At 40.9% G+C, this 22047-nt stretch overlaps 1 pseudogene; it reads left to right on the forward strand.

Moving 5' to 3' along the window:
• The first annotated feature begins 581 nt into the window (after positions 1–581).
• LOC133752160 (heterogeneous nuclear ribonucleoprotein A1-like 3) overlaps positions 582–22047 on the forward strand; it is a 144576-nt pseudogene continuing 123110 nt past the window's right edge.

Genomic DNA, 22047 nt, shown 5'->3' on the forward strand with positions numbered 1-22047 from the left:
CATTGTCCTCAATTTGTGGAGATCCATCATGGTGTGGATCTTGCTGAATACTAGCTATTATCTCACATTACAGAATTAAAAATATCCAATGTTCTTCTATCTGAGGTGAAGGCTGGAGAGTGTGCACCCTACTTGGAGTTGGGCAATGTAATGTTTCCTGGTAATTTTCAGTCTCTTCTGAATGGCGTACAAATGATGTTATCCACAGTAAATGATGGAGCAGTGAGGATAGTGCTGTAGTGGGGAGGCAGGGACATGTAGGCATGGCAGTTGTCCTGTCTTACTGTAGCAAGATCTGGTTGTCTAGCTTCTTCAGCCACCTTCTCAATTTTAAAGGCCTGGTCTTCCAAATTTTTATTGATTCTATAATATCTTTATGTCTTTCCAATAAGTTATCTTCTGATTAAGACAACCAGAGTCAGTTTCTGTTGCTTTTAATCAAGAACTCTGACATGTGAAGTTAAAGTAAATCAAAACAGACTTTTTTTTAAAGTTTTGGAGAGACAGAAAGACACACAGGGAGAGATAGATACCTATAAAGGCACACACAGAGAACTCCTATTCACTGGTTCAGTCCCGAAATGGTTGATGCTGGGCAGGACCAAAGGTAGGGTTTGGGAATTTAATCCAGGTCTTCTGCAGGGGTGGAAGGAATCCAACTACTTGAGTAATCACCACTTATTGCCCACCAAGGTCTGCAGTAGCAGGGAGCAAATCTTGGTACTCCAGTGTGGTTCACAGGCATTTTTTCCCCAACAATTTATTTTATTTATATGAAAGGCAGAGAGAAAAAGAGAGAGAGAGAGAGAGAGAGAGAGAGAGAGAGAGAGAGAGAGAGAGAGAGAAATCTGCTAGTTCACTCTCCAAATGGCCACAACAGCCGGTGCTGGGCTAGACTGAAGCCAGGAGCCAGGAGCTTCTTCCATGTCTCCCACATAGGTGCAGGGCCCTAAGAATTTGGGCCATCTTTCGCTGCTTTCCCAGGCTCATTAGCAGAGAACTAGATTGGATGTAGAACAGCCATCTGGATATGAGATGCCAGCGTCACAGGTGGTGACTTTACACACTACTCCACAGCACCAACCACAAGGGACACAGACATCTTAACTGATGTCTTAACTGCTAGGCCAATCCCTCCCCCCACCTTCAAAAAATCTTTGGTACCAACATAAGTTTTATATTAACTTACTGCCATGGAGAATTAATGTACAAAGTCTAAATGGAACAGTTTTGGTATGGTAATTTTTTGGTATCTTAGTAATTGTAATAGTTGATTTTATGTTAATTTGGCTAGGCCATCAGACTCAGATGTTTGTTCAGACATTATTCTGGATGTTTCTGTGAAGGTAGTTTTTTGAAGATGAGATTAATATTTGAGTCAGTAGACTTTGAGTAAATCAGATTGATATCCAACTATATGAATGGGTTGTACATCCTGTTTCAGACCTTAAGGAAAAGACTGACCTTCCTTGATGGAAAGGAATTCTTTTCACACTCTGCCTTTAGATCTAACTGCAGCTCTTTCTGGTTTCCAGATTGCTGATCGACCCTACATAGCTTGGACTTGCCAGCCTCCTCATGCATATGACCAATTTCTTAATTTCCTTCCTTCTTCCTCCATTTCTCATTGGTTCTCTTTCTCTGGAGAACCCCTGACTAAACAAGAGTGAAACAAATTATACAGCACTAGACACAGACCTCTATGCTAGACAGCTCTGGTAATACTCAAACTTTGGTATAATTATGCAGCCCACATCTTCTTAGTAGATTTAGGCAAAGATTATTTAGAGAGATGAAGCCTGTAATACAACAGTGAACAGGATGATTTCTTGCCTAATATCACTTTCCTGAGAGTCTTAAAGAAGATCTGACTAGGGGCCAGCGCCATGGCGCAGCAGGATAACGCCCTGGCCTGAGCGCCGGCATACCATATGGGCTCCAGTTCGAGTCCTGGCTGCTCCACTTCCGATCCAGCTCTCTGCTATGGCCAGGGAAAGAAGTGGAGGATGGCCCAAGACTTTGGGCCCCTGCACCTACGTGGGAGACCCAGAAGAAGCTCCTGGCTCCTGGCTTCGGATTGGTGCAGCTCCAGCCGTTGTGGCCAACTGGGGAGTTAACCAGCAGATGGAAGACCTCTCTCTCCCTGCTTCTCCTTTCTCTGTGTAACTCTTTCAAATAAATAAATAAATCTTTTTTTAAAAAAAAGAAGGTCTGACTAATGCTTGATCAGAGAATGTCAATGTGTTGGTAGCTACCAGCGATGTCTTCTACATCACCCTTTTCAAGATCACTGGGTAGGACCTACATAGGAAACAATAGCCTCAGTAGCCAAAGATGTTCCTTTGGGAATGCTGTTGGCTAGTGGCGAGAGATTCTGAATAGTTGTGTAACAGAAGAGATCTAGCCAATGCAAGTAATTTCAGTGGGTTAAATCTGTCTAAGGCTATAGGAATTGCATGTTTAAAGAAGGGTCTAAAGGAAAAACTAGTAGGGCATGAAGGTAAACTGGGCTAGATTGTACCTGGTAGAAGAGGTAAAGGGAAAAACTCATTTATGAGAATACATAAGACTGTTCTTAAGGACCATGTGCATGAGGACCAAAATGATGCTGTCGGGTCCTGCATCATGCACGTGGGAGCAGTAATCCCATGCAATTTGACTTATTCCTTTTAGACTGTAACTATGTAGACTTGCATTGAGGATCCAATAAATGAGATGATGTATGTGACAGTGCTGAATGAACCCCAGAAAATGATCAAATGCAATTTAATAAAGTGTATGGGTATGCCTGAGAAAAACTGTTGAAGGCAAAGTTGGCATCATCATTTCTCCATTTCACCAACCTGCTCCTGCTTTCTCCTGATTGCAGGTACTAAAATGTAAAATGAAGTACAAGGAAACATCATCAGCTCTCACACAGATTATTCCAAGAATCCCTTCCTTTCAGTACCTTCTGGAGTAATCCTTCCAAAGCAAATCTGCTCATATCACTTTACACCCGTGATTGATGGCATGGAGATATGCCACCTGGATCCTCTTCCAAAGGAGAACATTTTTACAGTTTTTTACAGGTGGGGTGTGGTCAGCAGACAACCCTGGCTTTCAGCTCCTGAAAGGAGGATCTGCCTCAGTTGCAGAGCTGTCTACCATGCTCTGCCTGCATTCCTTCCAATGAATGGAGTTCACAGCCTGCGTGCTGGTGGAGGGATAAAAGCCTGGAGGTTTCTCCTCAAAGCATACAACTCTGAATGGCTCTTTTTATTTGGAGCTTCCCACGGGGCTGGTTGAGGCTTTGTTGAGCCTCTTCTTAGCGTCTCTTCTTTTTCTGCTTACTCATGCTGCTGTTCCTCTCTTTGCCTTTGCAGGATTTAATCCTGCATAAACAAATTATACCCCAAACTCTCAGAATCTGCATCCTGTAGAACCCAGTCTACAACACTTAATATGATTTCCTATCAGCTTTGCAGAGTATCTCAGTGGGAGTATATGGTAGGGTACCAGCTACAGGAGTATCTGGAGCTCAATAAATTCTCTTGCCATTCTAAGTGAAGTCAAAGGATATATAGGAGAAAGCCAATCTCCCCCTAGCACCTCTGCACTTCTAATTTCTGGAGTATTGGTTAGTCAGTGGAAATTAAAATCATTAAAATGTGTAAAAACAAACATTGATATCTTATAGAATAGAATACCAATTTGTATGAATCTCAAAGTTAAGATTATGAATTTCAAATAATTTTGGCCCAAATAGAAATTTGCATTAATCTGCAGCTTCTAACTCTGGGGGAAATGTGTTGCTTTTGCCGTGTTGTTATAAGGCCACTCATTAATAATCTGAGAAGCCCTGATTTTCTATATCCTGACCTACATGGTGTAGCATAAACCTTTGTTCCAGTCTTTTGCCCCATTGAACTGCCACATTTCACCCTAGCTATGTGGACCCTCTTTAGATCGCCACATGCCCTTTTTATGGCCATATGTTTAGGATATGCTCTAAATCTACTTGTTTCATTTTTTGTTCTGGTCATTGTGATCTTGAATCTTTACTTTTGTTTAGGGACCATACCTACTCCACTCTCCGTGTCATTTGGATGAAGGCGATTCTGCTTTGGGCTCCAGAAGTGGACTAGCAATGTAAGTCTGGCCAGAAGGTCACATTCTTTTGATTGTAACAAGATCACTTGCTTCAACTAGACACAACAGGGCTGGACTTCAGGGCTTTTATATCAAGAAAGATAACAATGTCTTTTCCCTGGAGTTAGATGTGGGGTACAATGTAAGTCTAGGGCTGCCTACAGCTGCTCACAGCCACCCTTCCACCATGAAAGGGAAGGCTGTTTCAGGACCACGCCTGCTGAGAGGAAAGTGAGCTAAGAAGTGAAGAGAGAGGTGGTTAGTGATCTGCTGAGACCTGGATCCACCTAGACCTGAAGGCTGTAAACCTCTGAATAGTTCACTTATATGAAATAGTATGTTTCTGTGCTTTTCCTTTCTTAAGCCAGTTGAGTTGGGATTTGTCTATGAGTTTATATGTTAACATATGTCTTAAATGACATCTGGCCCCATTCTCCCATGTTGGTGAATTCCTTTTTAAAATTTTCATTTTAATTTTTAATTAGTTTTTAGCAAGGTCAATATGCTTTGTAGATACAATTCTAAGAACATAATGATTTTCCTTCCCTCCCTTCCCCTTTCTCCTGCCCACTCTTTTTCCTTCTCCTTTTCTTTTTTTTTTGTTTTTGAGATAACATATTTTAAATTTATATTACAGTAAAAAAGCTTGATGTTTCACCAAATTAAAAGTTTAACAGGTACAAAGCAAAAAGACCCTAGTTTAATGGGAATATAGACAATGGCTATAAGGAATAATTGAATTGAATAATTCACCCAGATACAGTAATTTTTTTTTTTTTTTTTGACAGGCAGAGTGGATAGTGAGAGAGAGAGAGACAGAGAGAAAGGGCTTCCTTTTTGCCACTGGTTCACTCTCCAATGGCCGCAGCAGTCGGCGCATCTCACTGATCCAAAGCCAGGAGCCAGGCGCCTCTCCTGGTCTCCCATGCAGGTGCAGGGCCCAAACACTTGGGCCATCCTCCACTGCACTCCCAGGTCATAGCAGAGAGCTGGCCTGGAAGAGGGGCAACTGGGATAGAATCCGGCGCCCCGACTGGGACTAGAACCCAGTGTGACGGCGCCGCAAGGCGGAGGATTAGCCTGTTAAGCCACGGCGCTGGCCAGATACAGTAAATTTTTTAAAAAAATTTATTTATTTATTTAGAAGGCAGAGTTACGGGCCGGCGCCGCGGCTCACTAGGCTAATCCTCCGCCTTGCGGCGCCGGCACACCGGGTTCTAGTCCCGGTCGGGGCACCGATCCTGTCCCGGTTGCCCCTCTTCCAGGCCAGCTCTCTGCTGTGGCTAGGGAGTGCAGTGGAGGATGGCCCAAGTCCTTGGGTCCTGCACCCCATGGGAGACCAGGAGAAGCACCTGGCTCCTGGCTTCGGAACAGCGCGGTGCGCCGGCCGCAGCGCGCTACCGCGGCGGCCATTGGAGGGTGAACCAACGGCAAAAGGAAGACCTTTCTCTCTGTCTCTCTCTCTCACTGTCCACTCTGCCTGTCAAAAAAAAAAAAAAAAAAAAAAAAAGAAGAAGGCAGAGTTACGGAGAGGCTGAGGCAGAGAGAGAGAGAGAGAGAAAGCAAGGTCTTCCATGCGCTTGTTCACTCTCTAAATGGCCGCAATGACCAGAGCTCGGCTGATCTGAAGCCAGAAGCCAGGAATTTCTGAGTCTCCCATGTGGGTGCAGGGGCCCAAAGACTTGGGCCATCTTTTGTTGCTTTTCTAGGCACATTAACAGGGAGCTGGATCAGAAGTGGAGCAGCTGGAACGCAAACTGGCACTGCAGGTGGCAGCTTTAACTCCTATGCCACAATGCCAGCCCCTGTATAGTAAATTTTAAAGTAATCATGGATAATTAAAAATATGGTAGTATAACAGTCGTACATCCTTTATTTTTTAAGACTAAAGACAAAATCACCACCCATATAAACCTGTATTCCTGGGTCAGTGGCTCAATGATTACATCTTTGGTTTCTCTTAGTAACTGGTCTCTAGCTTTATTAGAACATAATTTACTAGCTATTTTCATCATCTATTTCGATCTTCTTCTGTTGGATAGTGGTGCTGTCACCTACCTTACTCAGAGACTGTACATTATTTATTTGTTCATGTCCAGTGCATTATAGAATAGCTGGCTCAGGATGGGTACTCATTACATTTGCCCGAAAGAAGGAACACTGAGGTGAGAGGTGATCTATTATTGAAGTACAGCTACTCAAAATATTGTATAGGAATGTTTTTTACTCTATTAATGAGGCCATATATATATATATATACACATATATATGACATATATATGTTATATATACTCTCCTAAGAAGCCTCATTTATTGAAAAGTATTAGAAATATGATTACACAAAGTGTATTTTCCAACTTGATTAGGTGACTTCAAGAATAACATCTTGTGATTATATGCAGGATGTGATGTGGTATCCTCATTGCTGTGTTATCTGTGGGCAGTTTCAGATCTTTATTTTTCCAATGATTAGGAAATAACTTTTTCTTCACACTGTTGTTTTGAGTAACAATTGATTTTTTAGCTACAACATTGTAAGCTTCTTTAGCCCAGAAGGATTTAAGATAGACCAGAAAGTCCAAATCGCCTTCTGCAAATGATACTTGAGGTTTTCAAGCATATTGTGGGAAAACAATTGCTTCTCATTAGTTTAGTCTAAAATAAAAACTAGTTAGTTTAAACATTTTAATGAGCTTTGTTCTTGGTTTCTTGGGTGGAACATTTTTCTGCAGTTAAACAAATATAATAAAGGTAGGTACAAATCTGTCAACTTTGGTGTGTTGATTTTATTCCAAACTTTTTTATTAATAATTTCTTAATAAGTGACTCTTTAATTATCCTGGTTTTTTCGACTGAGCCATTCTGAGATCAAAGGATGAAGAGACAGACGCCATACAGACTTCTGTAAACATCACAGGAAAGCTGATAGGAGGCTATCTGACCCTGATGCAATTTGAAAAATACAGCAAAGCAGAGCAATGGGAAATAATCATTATAAGCAAGGAAATGAAAATACGTTTTTTTTTCTTTTTTTGCTGAGGGTCTTATACCATCACACCACTTGACAAAATTGATTGGGAATAGTAATAAACAGATTTTCTTATTAAAAAAGAAAGAAAAATTTTGCTTTTTAGTTTTATGACATTTGGACATACCCTGTAGATTACGTTTTCTCTTATTTTTATAAATGTTATTGTGGGGATGTGAGTTTGACACAAGGGTTTAGTCACCATGTGGGATGGCTGCATCCATTGCAGAGTGCCTGGGTTCTAGTCCTGGCTCTGCTTCTGATTCAGCTTCTTGCACTTCCTGTACCATGGGAGGCAGCAGGTGATGGCTCAAATGCTTGAGTCTCTGCCACCCGCATGGGAAACCTGAAGGAGTTCTGGGCTCCTGACTTTAGCCTGGTCCAGCCCTGGTTTTGGAGGCATTTGGGAAACTGAACAGCAGATATATCTCTCTTTGTTCCTCTGTCTCTTTGCCTTTCAAATGAAATAAGAATAAACAAATAACTAATAAGAAAGAAATGTTACTGTGATTTTTACTGTTGTTTGCAATAAACTCACATTGATAGGTTAATTCATCTGGTCTACTGTCAGTACTGTGAGTATATGCATATATCTGCCAGCAGGCAAAGCAAGCAAAATTATGATTGTGTTGCCAAAACACAAAATTTGCTGAGCAAGACTTGGCTACAGATAGGATGAGGGATTAAGCATTGTTTGCAATGGTTTTTTAATGCACAGTGACATTTCAGAAGAGATATACTCAGCTGTCAGTTTTTGAAAAAGTAAGGATCAGATTAGTTAAATGTGGGAATGGTTCTATTAATGTGTCTGGTAGATTTTCCTATATTCTTAAAATCTCAAGCTTCACACCAATAATTGTATAAGGAGGGCAGAGAAAATAGCAATTTATTATGATAACAGGATTAAGTAGCCTGGCATGGAACAGAGAAAAACAAACTTATCTGCAGATGGGAATGTGGCCACATGACGCTTTCAGCACAGATTTCTATGGAGAATTTTTGGCACGAGGAGCAAACACTCTTTTGCTGGAAGTGCTGCATGAATTATGCTGAGGGATGTTTTCAGATAAACTGGGACCTGTTATTTATTTCTTGGATTCTATAGTTCTGACTTATGTATTGGAGGATAAGAGAAATATAAGTTGCTGATGACTCACCTCCGGATCATTATTAGGACAGGTGTTCATGGTTCTGAAGCAATTTGATAATTAAAAAGGTCTGCTTAGCATTTCCAAATCAGAAGGTGTAGGGTGTATTGATGATTCCAAAAAGATGTTCTTATTATGGCAATTCCAACTGGCAGAAACAGACCAGTACTCTGAGTAAGATGAGTGAGTTGTACCATTTTTGACTTCTCTGATCCTCTGAACTTCACAAGGAAGTGTGACAATGATAATTACCAATCTCACAGGATGACTATTAGTTAAATGAACTTACTTACCTGAAGATCACTTTGTAATTTACTAGGTATTAAATATCTATACTTATTGCCATTTCAAAAACACAAATGTTATTTCTAGTGGATAGTTATGTTGCTCTGGGCTGCATGCTGTCAGCCCACCTAATGTACATAGTGCCATGTGAGTGACAACATCCCTCCTCAAGCTTGGGGCATGGGGACACTTGTGAAGCCACAGAATGAAGATCAGCCAGCCTCAGAGCCCATCAGTGTGGTGAACTCAGTGCCAAAGGCTGATGGGAACCAATGTGTGTGTCTCTGACTTCTTTCCCTCTGGGGAGACAAGTCTGAGGTGCAGGTCACACAGTTCCTCCGAGATCACTCAACAAGAGTGAGCTGTAGTTGCCTCAATGGCTGGTCAGCCCACTTGCATGCAATTCTGTGGTCTTTTGTACTCTCCTGTTTTCCACCCCTCATTTTTGCTTTCTGGAATTGCCTTCCATTCAGCCACCTATACCAGCCTTTGTCTTAAGCTTTGCCTCCTGGAGATATTGCTGTAATCTCAATTCCTCTACACATAGTAGCATAGTTATAAATAGGGGGAAACACACCAAATTACAGCAAAAGGTGGTATTTCAGTAAGCACCCTATGGTGAACACTCCTGGCAGTGAATTTTACTACTGTACTGGAGAGATTAAGAGAATTTCTGTGTTGACCGTTAATATACACAATACTCTCAAAGTTTCAGGGTTGTTGTCTTCAGTATTTGTCACTCCTTTAATTATAGAATAAATATTTTTTATTTTAATTTTTTTTCAAAGAAACCTTTTATTTAACGAACACAAATTTCATAAGTACAACTTTAGGAATACAGTGATTCTTCCCACCATACCCACTCTCCAACCCACATTCCACCCCTCCACCTCTTCCCTCTCCCCTCCCAGTTTCATTTTCCATTAAGATTAATTTTCAATTAACTTTATACACAGAAGACCAGCTCTATACTAAGTAAATATTTCAATAGTTTTCACACACATACACACACAAATACACTCAACTATTTGAGAACTAGTTTTACAGTTAACTCTCATAATACAACTCATTGAGGGCAGAGGTCCTCCATGGGAAGTTAGTGCACAGTGACTCCTGTTGTTAATTTAACAATTAACACTATTACATATGATGTCAGTGACCACCTGAGGCTCTTGACATGAGCTGCCTAGGCTATGAAAGACTTTTAAGTCCACAAACTCCATCAGTATTTAGACTAGGCCATAAGCAAAGTGGAAGTTCTCTTCTCCCTTCAGAGAAAAGTACATCCTTTGATGGCCACTTCTTTCCTCTGGGGTCTTACTCACAGAGATCCTTCATGTAGAACATTTTATTTTTGCCACAGTGTCTTGGCTTTCCATGCCTGAAATGCTCTCACAGGCCTTTCAGTCAGACTAGAGAGCCTTAAATGCTGATTCTGAGGTCAGAGAGTTACTTAAAGTGATTATCATTCTATGAGTCTGCTGTGTGGATGCTTTTGATGTTGTAGCATTCACTCATTTTTGATTCTATCTATTATTATTACCAGACAAGAAGAAAAGTCTTGAATGTGGGGAGTAGGGACTCAGATTGTTTCTGTTTGTGGTATTGCTGCTATAAAATACTGTGAATGGAGCAGCTAAAGGGATGAAAATGGAGACATCAAAGGAGTGAAAGGAAGATGTAGTAATAACATAGATGATGGTTTCCCAAAGTTTCCTTGGCCCTGTTTTAGGCTTCCTCCCAATCAATCTTTTATTTGATAAATCCTGAGTCATAAATTCTCTGGCACTGAGTTGTCTGCGTATTATTCCCATTAAGTTCCCTCCCACAGTACTTGGAACATAGTAGCTGTTCATTAAGCAATTTTAGGATGAATAACTTAATTAATGGATTGATTTTTCCATCTTAAAATTGTGATGTGGAGGAGGGCCTTAGAGTAGAAAGTGGCAGACCAGGTTCAAGCCTATGTCATTAACCTGGAACATCAGCTAGGCTGTCCTGGGTACCTCAACTCAACATCCACACAAAGGCATTTAACTGGTCTCACAATTCTAAGAAACCTGGCCAGCTTTGAGGTCAGGCAGAAATGGGTGCACAAGCAGCACATCTAAAATGTGAATATTAGTTAACAGACAAGTCCTAAAGTTTTGAATTTGTCAAAAGGATAGAATATTACCTTCTTCTCTGGGTTGTTGGGTGCCAATATTTAACCGTATAAAGTTTCTGGTATAAATTAGTTAATAATTTTTTTATTCCTTGCTATCTTCTTCATGCATTTGTGACTCTCTGTAAACTGAATGAAATAGAGAACAAAGAAGAAGATGAGGGAATTCACAGCTTGAGAACAAACCTTTTCTATTTCAAAGAGCTGCTTGTTTTTGTAGCTGTAGGCCCACATGTTCCAGATGTGCTATCAGGAGAATGGGCTTGCATGCTAGTGATCCTTTTCCAGAAAGACTAGTATTTTTTCACTTTGTTAAAACTCCTGTGCTGGGGTTTTCTGTTCTCCTTTTGCCCCAAGGGCTCTGAGTCTTGTTGGGAGTTGCCGGTACCTGAGATGTGACTCTGTGGTGCACCTGTTCTTGCACTGACCTTTTCTGTCAGCTCTTCAGCTCTCTAGACCCTCTGTTAGAAGAAGCCAAGCATTCATTTGTCCATCAAGCATTTTATTTTTGTAGCTGCAGAATCTTCCAGTTCAGTGGATGCATTTCAGGCCCGAGGCTGCCTAATTAGTTTTCGACAAACACTGCCCTCCAGACTCTCCTTCCTGGCTGTGAACTGCAAGACTGTTGGTTGGGAATGGGTGTGTCGGGTGACAGAATTCAGAGGGGGACAGCTAGTGATTTTAGGGGGTGGAAGCCTGCCTCACTTCACAATATACTTAGATTTGTGAAGAACCTTTGGGGTTGGCAAAAATGTTTTTTCTTGTTCTAAATCAAACTCCCTAAAAGGAGCCACGTTTTTTGCTTGGAAAGATTATTTGTTTCTGTCGCAGACTGCAAAACAGCTATCATTTTCCATTTCTCCCTGGATCCCTGCCCTTTGCAATGGGAGACCATGCAGATTCCTCCACAAAGAGATAATGTCCATTTCTCCAAACCTTGAACTTAGATTGGGCTTGTGACTTCCCTTGGCAAATAAAATGCAGTCAAATGACTCTGCATAAGTTAGGAGCCTGGGCTCCCAGAGGCTTCTGTTTTTTCTCTTGGGACACAGTCAGTCATCATGTGAACAAGCCTGGTCAGCCTGATGGAGAAAAATCTAATATGTGGGCCACAGTGGAGTCATATCAGTTACTCAGGCCAGGCCTCACACATGAAAGAGGTTAGCTAAGATCAACCAAAACTCACCAGATCAGCAGGACCGTGTAGATGACTTGTAAACTCATAAACTAGTGAAGCATAATAAGGTATTATTTTAAACCTTTGACTTTTTAGATCATTTGGCTACAAAATCTAACTAAATTTGGGTTTTTGAAACTCAACAATACACAATTGTTAAGTTGATTGTTTAGATTCCAATGATACAATGACAAGAGTAAATGACAATGAATAATAGATCAGAGATGAGAATGGAGAAAAATTTCCATTGTGTAAAGATTTAAAAAATGCTGTCTTTATTTGATCTTGTGATTGGTACATTTTGAGGATTCATGTTCTTTAGTGGCTTTCAGAGTATACATCTTTTTGTCACATCATTGTGGTGCCATCAACTGCTCCTCCAGATCAGGAAGTCTTGAACTCTAGGGTTGTTCCCACCTGTTCTAGATCTTTGCATGTTCTTTGGTGTTGTGAAAGATTGGCACATGGGGCAGAGCTGGTGAAGACTGAACCAGTCTTGGGGCACTGCTATTGTCAGTAAGGTGTATGAGAAGTTCCTGAGGAGTTTCAAGATGGTGGAGTAGGGAGGGAGGGAGCTTACTTCTCTGGTATAGGAGAAGATGGTTTTAAAAAAAGTGGATAGAGGGGCTGGTGGTGCAGTGGGTTAAAATCCTGGCCTGAAGTGCTGGCATCCCATATGGGCGCCGGTTCTAGTCCCGGCTGCTTCTTCTCCAATCCAGCTCTCTGCTATGGTCTGGGATAGCAGCAGAAGATGGCCCAAGTCCTTGGGCCCCTGCACCACATGGGAGACACAAAAGAAACTCCTGGATTCTGGCTCCTGGCTCCTGGCTTCGGATTGGTGCAGCTCCGGCTGTTGCAGCCATCTGGGGAGTGAACCAGAGGATGGAAGACCTCTCTCTTTGTCTCTACCTCTCTCTGTGTATCTCTGTCTTTCAAATAAATAAAATAAATCTTAAAAAAAGTGGAGAGAGTGCGGTCTCAGGGAAGCTTTAGGGAGAAAATGGTAGAGGAAGCTCTATGCATATTAGAGGGATTTGGTGAACCTACATGGAGGGCATGGATGCTCATTACTCAGGACTCCAGCAGGATAGAGCCTATGTACCAGCATTGGAAAATGAGGTGAGACCAGACCATTGCAGCCCAAGCCACTGTGGATAAAGCTGCAGGAAGAGCCTAGAGGGAACTCAACTTGGTGCCCTGTTAGGGATAGTGTAGCTGTCAAACTAGAGGAGAAAAAAAAATTTAAAAAAGGAGTGACATGTTTCTCTCTTCCTGATCACTTTACAATGGGGTCCTGTAACAAGCTGATAGAGCAGGTGCCAATTTGGACACCTTGTGTCTGCGCCCAGAAGCAAGCCAAGTAGAGACTCCTGACTCTTGTGGGGAGAACTAACAGGGGGCTGGGAGCTTGTGACTGTGGGAGGCTTGTGTGCCAGACTGTGAAAAAAAACTGAGGCTCTGTGGTAGGACTCACGGTGTGTCTGGGACTTTGGGCAGTCACTGTGGGAGACTCCACATGCTCAGGGCTTCCTGGTTACCTAGTGAGGGACATTGCTTGGGAATCTGAGCTTACACTGAGGACTGTGCAGGTCCTTTGTGTGGTCCTTGGGGCAGCACCTGTGACTATTATATCCACTGGGGCTAGCACTCAGATTCTAGCCTTATTGAGGAGAGGAGCTCAGCTGAGCAGAATAAACTTCCCTTCTGATTTAAAAAAAAAGATTTACCATGCCAAACCTGGGTGTGTTACCTTAGACTTGCCCTTCACCCTGGAGAACTGAATAGAGCTCCCCAGCCACACCTACTACAAGCTTCTAGATATTCACTGAAAGCAGACACTCCACTTATCTACAGAGGAATAGTACAAAGATAAAAGCTACCACAGTGAAAAAATTAAGAAGAAACCAATGAATATCTCAACAAATGCTGAACAACAAATGCACCAATTCAAGAAACAAGAACAAGGAAGACAACATTATGCTCCCTAAAGAACACAAAACTTCAATACTAGATTGTGAAGATGATGAGATGGAAGAAATACCAGAAATGGAATTCAAAAAGTTGATCAGAAGATTCCATAGAAGTAATCAGAAGCAAATGCATGAACTACTCAAATCTGTACATGACATGAAAAAAAATTTCTCTCAGGAAATTGAGATCTTAAAGAGAAATCAAAATCAAAGAATTCAATACAACAAATAAAAAATACAATGGAGAGCCTTAACAACAGAATCAGTGAAGCAGAAGAAAGAATATCCCACTTAGAAGACAAAGTGCAAGAAATTATACAAACCAAAAACAAAAGGAAGAAATTAGAAAACCAAAAAAACTGTTGGGAACCTACAGGATGCTATCAAATGACCGAGGATACGGGTTCTAGGAGTTCTTGAGGCATGGAAAGACAGAAAGGACTAGAAGGCCTTTTTAGTGAAATATTAACAGAAAACTTCCCCAATTAGGAGTAAGAAAGGGACATCCAAGTACAGGAAGCACATGGAACTCCTAATAGACATGACCAGAAAGATCGTCACCTGAACACATTTTGATCAAACTCACCACAGTAAAACACAAAGAAAAGATCCTAAAATGTGCATGAAAAAAATGCCAGAATACTTTCAGAGGGTCTGTAATTAGCCTCCCAGCAAACCTCTCATCAGAAACCCTACAAGTTAGGAGAGAATGGAAAAATATATTCCAAGTCTTAAGAGAAAAATACAGTCAACCCGGAATACTATACTCTGCAAAGCTCTCATTTATGTATGAAGGAGAAGTAAAGACCTTTCATAACAAACAGAAGTTGAACGATTTTGTTGCCACTTGTCCAGCTTACAAAAGATGCTTAATGATGTGCTACACACAGAAACACTGAAAGCTGGTCATCATTATGAAAGAAGGTGAAGGTAGAAAACCCCCCAGTAAAATTTCAAAGGAAATTTAAAGTAAAAAATAAGAATAGTGTTGTAAAAATGGCAGGGCAAATTGTTACTTATCAATAGTCACCTTGAACGTAAATGGTCTCAACTCTCCAGTTAAAAGACACAGACTGGCTGGATGGATTTAAAAAAAACCATCTATTTGTTGCCTACAAGAAACATATCTCACCAATAAAGATGAATGCAGACTGAAAGTGAAAGGATGGAAAAATATATTCCATGCCAACAGAAACCAAAAAAGAGCTGGGGTAGCCATACTAATATCAGACAAAATAGACTTTAACACAAAAACTGTTAAAAGAGACAAAGAAGGGCACTATGTAATGATTAAGGGATCAATTCAACAGGAAGATATAACTATTATAAACATATATACACCTAATTACAGGGCATCTTGTTATTTAGAAGAAATGTTAAAGGATCTAAAGGGAGACATAGACTCCAATACAATAGTAATGGGGGACTTCAAAACACCAGCTTCAGCAATGGACAGATAAATCTGACAGAAAATCAGCAAGGAATCAGCAGATTTAATTGACACTATAGACCAAATGGACCTAACAGATATCTACAGACTTTTTCATCCTACGGTTGCAGAATACACATTCTTCTCACCAGTGCATGGCACTTTCTCTAGGATTGACCACATGCTAGGTCATCATGCAAGTCTCAGAAAATTCAAAAAAGTCAAAATCATATCATGCATCTTCTTGGACCACAGTGGAATGAAGCTGGAAGTCAGCAACTCAGGAATCTCTAGTACATACGCAAACACATGGAGACTGAACAACAGGCTCTTGAATAAATAGTGGGTCATATTTTCCCTCCACAGAAACAAAGTGCTAGATCTAAGGCTCACCCCTTTGTGAAAAGTTTGAATGGAGAGTTTTTTCTTTCATTGGGTTACAACATTCAGATTTTTAAATGGTGTTTGATTTTTAAAATTTTAAAAATTTAAAAATGATTAATGTGGTACTCGTACATTTTAATGGTATGTAGTGCAAATTTTCAACACATATATATGACATAAACTAATCAAATCAGGAAGTTAGTATTTCCATGGCCTTTTCCTTTCTTTATATTTAGAGCCTCTTACATAGCTCTTCTGTAGCTCTTCATATAGAATGTAAGACCTCATTCTGAACTATTGTTGCCTTACTGTGCAACTAGAACTTAGTTCTATCTGATTGTGTTTTGATATCTGTTACCCAACCTCCCTGTCTATTTCCTCCTCTTACCCAAACCAGCCTGTAATAATTCCTAGCCTATGTTTAGATCAACATTTTAAAAACTTCTAAATATGAGAAAGAATATACAACATACAGTGTTTGTCTTCCTGTCTCTTGCTTATTTAACTTACTGTGATGACCTCCAGCTTCATACATTTTGCTGAAAATTTCAAAATTTCATTCATTCTTTCTTTTTTTAAAATTTATTTGACAGATGAGTTAGACAGTGAGAGAGAGAGACACACACAGAGAAAGGTCTTCCTTCTGTTGGTTCACCCCCAAAATGGCCTCTATGGCTGGAGCTATGCTGATCCGAAGCCAGGAGACAGGTGCTTCCTGTGGTCTCCCATGGAGATGCAGGGGCCCAAGACTTGGACCATCTTCCACTGCCCTTCTGGGCCACAGAAGAGAGCTAGACTGCAAGAGGACCAACCAGGACTAGAACCGGCACCCATATGGGATGCCAGCGCCACAGGCGGAGGATTAACCAAGTGAGCCACGGCGCCAGCCAATCATATGCTTTTGAAAAGGGAAATGTTCAAATTATCATAGTGTTGCATGCTGTTTGGCTTGGCTATGCAAGGGTGAATTTGGAACTTGGCCCGTCAGATTCTTTGGCTTCACTGAACAGAGTGTTGTTTGTACTAATACTGCAGTCAAATTTTTACTATTTATTTAACATAGAAATCAACATAGAAGCATTCACTTTAGACCTACAGAATCATAGAGAAAACTATTCCCGACATAAATTACTCATACTAAACTTATTTACATAGGAGTCTATGTTAAAGACTCCTTCTAGAGAGAAACATATAAAGATGTTTTCTGGTTATGAATATAATGAAAGGGTCTGGATTAAATCAAGAACCTCTTCTCTTCTCTATGTCCTTGTTGTATCTCAGGCTGATTTATTTTTGCCCGGTTGTACTATGTATTATATTAATAATCTAGTTGGAGAGCATATAGAAATGTAAGATTTGCATTTTTTTTTTGGACAGGCAGAGTGGACAGTGAGAGAGAGAGAGACAGAGAGAAAGGTCTTCCATTTCCGTTGGTTCACTCTCCAATGGCCGCTGCGGCCAGCACAGCGGGTGCAGGGCCCAAGGACTTGGGCCATCCTCCACTGCACTCCTGGGCCACAGCAGAGAGCTGGACTGGAACAGGGGCAACTGGGACAGAATCCGGCTCCCCGACCAGGACTAGAACCCAGTGTGTCGGTGCCGCAGGTGGAGGATTAGCCTAGTGAGCCGCGGCGCCAGCCAAGATTTGCATTTTTTATCCAAAGACATGATAGATGTGTTGCTTCCAGTCTCTAAGCAAGCAATGGCCAGGGTGGAATTCATCTCAGGTGGCCATAGGTAGGTTTTGTAGAGAATAGTTATCCTCCATTCCCAAACTTGTCATTTCTGATTCTGCCACAATTCACACTCACAATTTTCTAGGTATGACTTTAATAAATTTCTTTCTAAACTAGCCTTGAAACAATTGCTCCTTAATTTGAACTTCCAAGGAATGATTTTAGGAGTCTTTAAATCCATGGACATATACTAAATATCAGTGTTATGTGCATTTTTTCATCAGTACCATTTTATTTTATTTATTTTTTTATTTAATAAATATAAATTTCCAAAGTACATATTTTGGAATATAATGACTTTCCCCACCAATAGAGTCCCTCCCACCCGCAACCATCACATCTCCTGCTCCCTCTCCCATCCCATTCACATCAAGATTCATTTTCAATTATACAGAAGATCAATTTAGTATATACTAAGTAAAGATTTCAATAGTTTGCACCTTCACAGAAACACAAAGTATAAAGTATTGTTTGACTACTAGCTACACCGTTAATTCACATAGTACAACACATTAAGGACAGAGATCCTACATGGGGAGTAAGTGCACAGTGACTCCTGTTGTTGATTTAACAATCGACACTCTTGTTTATGGCATCAGTAATTACCTGAGGCTCTTGTCATGAGTTGCCAAGGCTATGGAAGCCTCTTGAGTTCGCCAACTCCGATCTTATTTAGACAAGGCCATAGTCAAAGTGGAAGTTCTCTCCTCCCTTCAGAGAAAGGTACCTCCTTCTTTGATGGCCTGTTCTTTCAGCTGGAATCTCACTCAGAGATCTTTCATTTAGGTCTTTTTTTTTTCCCAGAGTGTCTTGGCTTTCCATGCCTGAAATACTCTCATGGGCTTTTTAGCTGGACCCAAACGCCTTAAGGGCTGATTCTGAGACCAGAGTGCTGTTTAGGACATCTGCCAATCTATGAGTCTGCTGTGTATCCCACTTCCCATGTTGGATCATTCTTTTCTGAATTCTATCAGATAGTATTAGCAGACACTAGTCTTGTTTATGTGATCTCTTTGACTCTTAGATCTATCATTATGATCAATTGTGAACTGAAACTGATCACTTGGACTAGTGAGATGGCATTGGTACATGCCACCTTGATGGGGTTGAATTGGAATCCCCTGGCACGTTTCTAACTCTACCATTTGGAGCAAGTCCAATTGAGCATGCCCCAAATTGTACATCTCCTCCCTCTCTTATTCCCACTCTTATATTTAACAGGGATCACTTTTCAGTTAAATTTAAACACCTAAGAATAATTGTGTGTTAATCACAGAGTTCAAACAATAGTATTAATTAGAAGAAAAAATACTATAAGGGATAAAGTATTAAGTTGTTCTTCAACAGGATAAGGGCTGATCATGTCATTGGTTCTCATAGTGTCCATTTCGCTTCAACAGGTTTCTTTTTTGGCGCTCAGGTAGTTGTCACTGATCAGGGAGAACATATGATATTTGTCCCTTAGGGGCTGGCTTATTTCACTCAGCATGATGTTTTTCAGATTCCTCCATTTTGTTGCAAATGACCGGATTTCATTGTTTTTTTTTTTTTTTTACTGCTCTATAGTATTCTATAGAGTACATATTCCATAATTTCTTTATCCAGTCAGCTGTTGATGGGCATTTAGGTTGATTCCAGGTCTTAGCTATTGTGAATTGAGCTGCAATAAACATTGAGGTGCAGACAGATCTTTTATTTGCCAATTTAATTTCCTTTGGGTAAATGCCAAGGAGTGGGATGGCTGGGTTTTATGGCAGGGTTATATTCAGGTTTCTGAGGAATCTCCAAACTGGCATCCATAGGGGCTATACCAGTTTGCATTCCTACCTACTGTGAGTTAGTGTCTCTTTTTCCCCACATCCTTGCCTGCATCTGTTGGTGGTAGATTTCTGAATGTGAGCCATTCTAACTGGAGTGAGGTGAAACCTCATTGTGGCTTTGATCCTAAACATTTTTTCATGTGTCTGTTGGCCATTTGGATTTCCTCTTTTTAAAAATGTCTATTGAGGTCCTTGGCCCATCTCTCTTTTTTTTTTTTTTTGACAGGCAGAGTGGACAGTGAGAGAGAGAGACAGAGAGAAGGGTCTTCCTTTTTTCCGTTGGTTCACCCTCCAATGGCCGCTGCGGCCGGCGCATTGTGCTGATCCGAAGCCAGGAGCCAGGTGCTTCTCCTGGTCTCCCATGTGGGTGCAGGACCCAAGGACTTGGGCCATCCTCCACTGCCTTCCCGGGCCATAGCAGAGAGCTGGCCTGGAAGAGGGGCAACCGGGATAGACTCCGGTGCCCCAACCGGGACTAGAACCTGGTGTGCCAACGCCGAAAGGCAGAGGATTAGCCTGTTAAGCCATGGCGCCGGCTGGCCCATCTCTTAAGTGGGTTGTTTTGTTGTTGTGGAGTTTCTTGACACTTTGTAGATTCTGTTTACTAATCCTTTATCAGTTGCATAGTTTGCAAATATTTTCTCCCATTCTGTTGGTTCCCTTTCACTTTCCTGACTTTTTTTTTGCAGTACAGAAACTTCTCAATTCGATGTAATCCCAATTGTTAATTTTGGTTTTGACTGCCTGTGCCTCTGGTGTCCTTTCTAAGAAGTCTTTGCCTGTGCCTCTATCTTCCAGGGTTTCTCCAATGTTCTCTAATAATTTGATGGTGTTGGGTCGTAGATTTAGACCTTCAATCCATGTTGAGTGGATTTTTGTGTAAGGTGTAAGGTAGGGGTCTTACTTCATGCTTCTGCATGTGGAAATCCAGTTTTCCCAGCACCATTTATTGAATAGACTCTCCTTGCTCCAGGAATTGGTTTTAGATCCTTGATCAAATATAAGTTGGTTGTAGATGTTTGAATTGATTTCTGGTGTTTCTATTCTGTTCCATTGGGTTATGTGCATTTTTATTCTTTGAAAAGCCACCTCTTTATTGAAATTCTTACAGGGTTGCACCATCTCTCCCAAAGTTAGAGAATCATCACTAAATGGGCATTGTGTTTAAGATACTGCATTTACCATGACTCATGACTTCTTTATCAGAGGAACTGGCATAATCACTTATCATGAGCACCCATAGCAAATTACCAAAAAAGTTTTGATCAGTGTGAAACTGACCCAAAAAGTGTGAAAGTAAAGACAGATTCAGATGATATGTAATATGATTTTTATGGAGAATGTCACACTTTGTATCTGTTTTTTAAATTTTATTTAAATTATACAAGTTTCATGTATTCCTTATATACAGATTTAGGAACATAGCGATACTTCCCACCCCCCCTTCCTCCTGCTGATGCTCCAGCCCTTCTACCTCCTCCCTTTCTCTTTCTCACTGCTAATTTTTACAAAGATCTACTTTCAGTTTACTTAATGATCATAAGTTTAACCCTACATTAAGTAAAGAGTTCAACAAGTAGTATGAAGAAAAGAAAAAACACTGTTCCTTAACAGAAGAGACAAGAGCTGTAAACAATCATTGAATCTCCAAATGTCCATTTCACTCCAATATATTACATGTTAGGTACTCAATTAGTTACTTCATATCAGGGAAGACATATAATATCTGTCTTTTTGGGACTGACATTTCACTAAGTGTAATGGTTTCCAATACATGGTGGAGTACTATTCAGCTGTGAAAAAAATCCTGTGTTTTGTACACTTTGAATCTTTAGTAATTCTAGCTGAAAACTAGGTAATTCTGTTTTTAATAGAATATAAACAGGCTGGTGCTGCGGCTCAACAGGCTAATCCTCCACCTGCGGTGCCAGCACTCCGGGTTCTAGTCCTGGTCAGGGCACTGGATTCTGTCCCAGTTGCTCCTCTTGCAGTTCAGCTCTCTGCTGTGGCCTGGGAGTGCAGTGGAGGATGGCCCAAGTCCTTGAGCCCTGCACCTGCAAGGGAGACCAGGAGAAGCACCTGGCTCCTGGCTTCGGAGCAGTGTGGTGCACCGGCTGCAGTGGCCACTTGGGGAGTGAACCAACGGCAAAGGAAGACCTTTCTCTCTCTCACTGTCCACTCTGCCTGTCAAAAAAAAATAGAATATAAACAAATTCTTATTTATTAGTTAAGCTATGTTTAATAAATACATTCATTAATACATTTTACTAATAAATACATTTGTATTCTCACATTAAAAAAGTGGAAATTGATATTTTCAGAGTTAGATTAACTGGCAAATTTTTAGCCTTTGTAATGGGAAGTGAGTGATGGTCAAGAAAGTCAGGAATGGCTGCTGGGAAAAAATGATAGTGTCTGTGCTGTGATTGCCACAATTAAGCAAAAAAGAGATTTCACACAAATATCTGAATTACGCCTTCTTGGCTTTAATGAGATATGTGTTCTAAATGCATATGTATGGCCCTGAAGCCCTGGAGATTTTTAGAGGCTGTGTTTGTTTCAGAGAAGTAGCAGCCCTTCACAGAACTTATGGTGTCTAGGAGGTGGACCTCGTGGTAGGTCCTTAGGTTACTGGGGGTGTGTACTCAGAAGGTAGTTCTCTTGAGGCTGTAGATTATAAAAGCCTATGGTGTGGCTAGCTCTTCTGTTTCCTGGCTCAGTATGTGATCCTTCCTCTGCATATACTCCACCTTTGCCACACTCCTGCCTCATCTG

The sequence above is a fragment of the Lepus europaeus genome, chromosome 2 (genome assembly GCF_033115175.1).
Source record: "Lepus europaeus isolate LE1 chromosome 2, mLepTim1.pri, whole genome shotgun sequence".
NCBI lineage: Eukaryota > Metazoa > Chordata > Mammalia > Lagomorpha > Leporidae > Lepus > Lepus europaeus.